Here is a 6,522-nt window from a genome sequence, read left to right on the forward strand (position 1 = left end):
TTTCAGATTACAGAGAAAACAATTTTATGTAACGAGTTGTCATACTATATTTGTCTGTGTTTAACAAATGAATTCAAAGTGCCTGACTTAAGACTGAGTTTATGACTGAAAACAAAAATAGTCCATCGTTTAATACCGTAACTATGAGTATAACGAATGAAACAACTACCTCTCAATGTGATTATCGTCGACTACATTTAAGTAATCAGTCTTTTAAGAACACAGATGTGAACGACAGATTCAAAGTCGCAAGTTCAGTCGCGTTCATGGAACCGTACCTTTATGTAAATAGTCAACGGCCGTGCAGTATTAAGCCACGGTGTTCGAAAGCTTATCGCGTGATAATAGGAACCTAGCAAAATGTTCATAGTACACGTTAAAATTAATATTTTGGAACAAACGCGTTTAGTAGTTATAAAGGAACATTTAGTACGGAGTTGTGACGTCATAGTTTTATATTTTTGGGATATACTAATTGATTCTGTGATTGCGAATAGCCTGACTACGGTGCCATTAGGAGTACTTCATTTGTCGGAGAGATTTTGAAAAACAATTTCAAACAAATCAGGCCCAAAAGAGACTGCTATTCGTTTTGTATAGCTCATTTTCATCTCTTGTTTGTCTGTATGTCTGAAACTGAAAATTGAATAACTGCAATAGTATCATGAGCCTAGGAAATTCTCTCATATACAGGGTGTGTCGTTCACAATCACATTAAATCCTATTGCATATACTTTATGATACTCTATCGCGAATTGTAAAAAAAATAACCTAATCCATTCAGTGGTTTAGCCACAGGAGTCATTTTTCGTTTTCATAATTTACAACATCATGTGTAAAGCAGAGATAAAGTTAGGAGTATCGAATGTTTTGATCAGTTGACAGCTGTCAGTTTTCAAGGGAGAATTTCAGTTTTTTGTTCTATATATATACATTTTTATTCTATTTACTTTATTTGAAAATTTATTTTTTTATTTTTACGGTTTTTCTTTTTTCTTCGTGTTAATCGACATATATTAACCAGTATATTAATGCATTTCATTTAATGAGATTGTGAACGACACGCCCGATATTTGATTTGTCCAATATACAAAACTTACACAAAGATCGTGAAGTTTCGACAAATGAGGGAAAAGTCTAAGATAAAATTAAATTATTAATTTAGTTTGGGAAGCCATACTAGCTTTTAATTACACTAGAACCCAACATATACACTTCTTTTGACCGTTTAACAATTTTTACATTAGTGTGAAATGCACACACTGGCTTTATCGTAGTCGGGTATGCTTTTAAAACTACTCTCCTTCCACAAAACGGTATATTAAGTAAGTCAGGAACAAGTCTTGCTGAATGAGAGTACAAATTTTAAAGGCAATATTTATCGTTTTCCCGATATTTTAACACAACAAGGAATATTGGGTGTTTCGGCTAATATATGGCAACACCATTTGTGAATCACAGACTATACACATGTATGAATATTTAAATAAACGTTCGCGGGCTATTGTAAAAAGGTTTTATTTTATTGGTGCACAGAACTTTATCATGTTCCTGGCAGTTAACATACAAAGCAATAATACTAATTTTAAATTTCGAATGACAGTCTGACCAAAAAGTTTGTGCACCAAGAAAATAAGGTCGTATATTCTTATGAATCCGAGCAGTGTAGCTTTGACAATATGTACTTTACGTATTGGACCGGGAATTGAGTTAATGTTGGCTAATGTACTGGTGTGCTTTAAAATGTAACCGTTTTTTTACTTTTCAGTTTTACTTGTAATAAAAAAACATGTTTCTTTGTTTACTACTTTCATAAATTACTTTTTTGTCTTTAGGCATTATGTAAAAGTTGCCATCTAAAAAAAATACTGCCTACTTCTTTTAGTTTTTTCTTGACACATACGCAGATTTCTAGTTTTAAAGCATATCAGTGCATAAATAAAAGAACGCACTGTACAGTTAGGGTTGTATTCCTATTCGACAATCAGTAGTAATAGACAATTTCTATAATTATTGTAAATATCGTGTATATTTTATTGTAAGTGACAGATAATGCAATACGATAGCGCAAGTTTTTATTTGTAATATAAAATATATGAGTGCGTACACTGGTCAGTGGCAGGAAAAAAGTATAAAAATGTTAAAATAACTTTGAAAGTCTTATCAAGAAGTAATAGTTTCCGATATAAAGTACAAAATAGTAAATAACTCAGTTTAATTTTATTATTTTTGTGCAACCTCTTTGCTGATATTCATATTATTCATAATGTCTGTTCGTCACTGGCCAGTGTAAGTACTCTATGGATTAAGTTGTACTCTGATTTGTAACGAATAGAGTGTCGTTAGTGTTTACAGCTTATATAATTATTATAGATTTAATTGTACATTTCTTTTTTAATGTTTTGACCAAATGTATAGATTAAAATCGGATATATTTTTTGTTCGCTTCGGGTGTACGAGTGTTGTAACTCGACTATATTGACTTTGTAATAGTCGAATAGTTGACTTTTATCGATTCAGTCAACTAAACTGCCATAGATTTTGGAAAGCTTGGTATAATCGACTAAATAGTTGTAGTCAGTGTAGTTGGCTGAACATCGATTCGTACAATAATATAAGCAAACGTCATGTACGTTGGATAGTTTTTGTTCAAATATTTTTTAAAATTTCTTTACGTTTTATTTTTATTTAATTCATTATTTACAAATGTAAGCCATAATCAACTGTATGTACATGTACACAAGCATCAATTTGGTGTATAATATTTTAGGTATATATATTGGAAGCAATTGCTTGATGAAATTACAAAAACTATCCGTATAATTGCTATTTGAAGCAACGTTTGTGATTAGCACCGCGTGTCCCACGCTGGGCGCCAGTATCCGGTTTACCAGTGATGTTTCATGGCAAACTTATTTTTTCCCCTCTTGAAATGTGATTCGTTTTATCGTTTTGTCTTTCATAACACCTGCTTTACTTTCTATTCTTTAAATGCCTAGAATATCCTTTTCAATCTATTATGGAAAATTGAAAAGTATTAATTATTTTTATTTTCTGACTTCTCTCATCTATTTATTGCATCAAATGAAATGTCACTGGGCGAGCGACTACAGCGCCCTCTAGTCCGCGCGCCACTCAACGTGCAACCGCGTTAGTTAAGACGAAACTATATTTAAATAAATCTATTTAAGAAACAACGATTAACTTGTTTTCTATTATATTATTGCAATAATTATTATTTTATTGTGTATTATATGGATCAAATTTTAATTTTGTTGTTTTATTGCTAACCAGCGACTTCGTCCGCGTTAGAGTCGGACTTCGTGCAAAGAGAGGAAGAAATAATATACATCAGCCCCTCCAATTATCTAAATCTATGCGTACCTCTACTACTACTTTAAGAAATAAAAAATTTAAACTATTAATAATTTGTAATTTGAACGAATATTTAAACACTACCAAAATAACTAATAGGTACTTACCTATTTTATAAAATAACAACAAAAGAAAGTTAAAAATAAATAATTTAAAACCTAAAAGTCGCGCAATAAGGTTGAACACTCTGAACTTGTGAACGTCTGTTCGCGCAGCCACCGCTCCGCGAGTCGCGTCGAGCGCGGTGACCGTTGCACAAAAATGATCCTTATAGCGTGATTCAGTATTCACGCGCGATGTCTTATTACCGTTTTTCATGTATAACGTTTGTGTTTCTTTAGCGATTTATATGATTATTTTTTAATGAATAGGTAATAATGTTAACTATTTTTAATTAGTGTGAGGGAGAGTATTATAAACGTAATAATAGACAAATCTAATCAAAAAGCTCCGAACTGCTAAGCTACCGAGAGTTTTACGTGTTATTGTGAGTCAACCATAAAAGATAGACATATGCTGTCATAGGATATTTTTTACATATTTTTTGCGTAAAACATTTCCGTCATACATGGTTTCTGTGTAGCTGTAACCATTAAGGTTGCACACGCGACGGAAGCTTAAAAAATGGAGTAACTTCTCCCGTTTTCCCAACATTTACCTTCACTTCTCTGCTCCTATTGATCGTAGCGTGATGAAAAGTATCCTATAACCTGCCCAGGAGTATGAAGAATCATTGTACCAAGTTTCGTTGAAATCCGTCAAGTAGTTTTAGTTTCCATAACGAACATACAGACAGACAGACAGACAAAAAATTTTCTGATTGCATTTTTGGCATCAGTATCGATCACTAATCACCCCCTAATAGTTCTTTTGGAAATATACTCAATGTACACCCAACTAACAATTTAACGTCGTTTAAAAGTTTAATAAACGTTATCTTAATTCCATCGATCGTAATACCTAAGTCGCACTTACGTTATAATAACGTTTACTAAACGCGAAAATGGCCCCAGTTATATGACCAACATTGTCGTATAACGGACATACAAAAGTCACAAGCTGACTTCGTTAAGTCATTCAAAAGTCGTATGAACGTACGCATCATAACTTTACAACGGCTAGTTTGTTGTATTGTCGTCATAACGTTTTTGAATGATTAAAACGTTTCATTTGAGTCAAGGAACAACACCTGTAAAACTTATTCATTTTTCTTGATAGTGACGCGGTGTTTGTGGTTTTGTAATAAAAAATACAAGGAAATAAAAGGTGATGAGTGTTATTTAACTTATATTTATATATCTCGCTAATAAATGTATCTGTCTCTCATGGCGTTTAGTTCGACTTGGTATTAAAGTTTTATGATACTATACCTATATGTATTTATTTCAGATTTTCATGCCCCCTCGCAATTTTGTGTTTTAATGATTATATTTTTATTAATAAAAATATTTTTATTTCTAAAAATGTAGGACATTGTTGCTTTTGTCACACAATTATCTCTTTACGACGTTTTAAAGACATAAAGTCGTATTAAGGTTATTTCAAGACCATGCAATACGCCATGACAGCTAGTTATCCAAGGATCCATTAAGGAAATCTCGATTTACTTTCCTTTTGAAAGTTCCACTACGTTTAAGTCTACTCCACATTTTTTTGCTTCCATTTTTCGTAGTAAACTTAATCAAATATTCCGTAAATAGAGCGGCCTAGCCGTTTTAAAGTCAAAAACTGACTTAAATGCGACTACAAGTTTGATTAAAGTCAGGGCATGACATTAAACGGACATCATGTAATATAGAGGAACTGCAGCATATTTGGAATACTGCAGGTAACTTGGAATACTTCGATATCTAAATATATATAAACGCCATCTGAGTTTTTATGCCGTAAACATAACGTCAAACGATACACAAAGCCATACAGCATTAAAAACAGGACGCTATCTTGACATTTCGGCTACCAGCCCCCAGCGAACGAGAAGCCTGATTTGAAAACTTTTTCGGTAAGAATGCAATCAGTGGTAATCATTTGCTGTAATACTCTAAATCTTTATTGTAATTATTTTAATTGCGGAGTGACCTTGTTAGTTTAAGATATTACTATGATTTTGTGAATATTTCTAGAATTAAAAATTAGACATGCAACTTTAAGTTAAGTTGGCGTGTTGTTAATTTGGAATACCGTGTTTTTTTTGCTTTTCAGTTTTTTGGGAGTCGGTTTTATTTTTTTGTAAAAGTTTCTTTTTTTGTAAAGAGCCAATGACTATAAAACATTTAGAATTCTATTAGTTTCTAAGAAAAAGTGTTAGCAATTTTCAAAGAAAAAAAAATGAATATAATTTGGAATACTATATTCCAAATTATCTGCACCCTAAGTCAAATCACGTTTTTGGAGTATTTTTAGTTTGATAGGCATTTTGATAATATATCTGGTATTTTTTATATTTGATTGTTCTCATTATTAAAGTTTAATATTTTGACAATAATTTAATGTATTTTTTATTGAGCTATCCCGTTTCTCCTTCAATTTATTTTCAAAAAACAAACTGGTATTCCAAATATGCTTCACTTCCTCTATATGTTATATTTGAGTATTAAATAAACAACCAAGTCATTTAAGAGTCTCCAATTGACCGCTGTAAAACAGGATAGTGATCGTTATATAAACGTCACTGTGAAAACGTTTATACAACTGCTACATTACATAGATGTCATATAAAGGTTTTCAAAGACCTAATTTGGTCAGTTCAAAACGTTTAATATACTATAACGTTAGTATGACTATTGCGTTGTCGTAAAAACGTTTTAGCTAAGACTGTAATATAACGTCGTTTAGTTTGGTCTTATCAACGTTGCTAAGACCAGCTTATTATGACATATTCGTCGCACTACTAATAAGTTAAATTAAAGACGTCTACAGGACCTAGTAGTCATCTCACTATCATTATAAGACTGCTATCCAACTTTATGTCGTATAAGTTAAGACTTATATGACGTTTTTGTTTGTTGGGCAGGCTGTCAGCAGCCTTGGACACCACGGCTTGTCATGTAGCCGCAGCGCCGGCCGTTTTGCACGGCATGCGAATATCAATGACAATCCGTCGCGCTCTTGTTGCCGTCGGCGTTCCAGCCATATTAGAACCCAATG

The sequence above is a fragment of the Helicoverpa zea genome, chromosome 2 (genome assembly GCF_022581195.2).
Source record: "Helicoverpa zea isolate HzStark_Cry1AcR chromosome 2, ilHelZeax1.1, whole genome shotgun sequence".
NCBI lineage: Eukaryota > Metazoa > Arthropoda > Insecta > Lepidoptera > Noctuidae > Helicoverpa > Helicoverpa zea.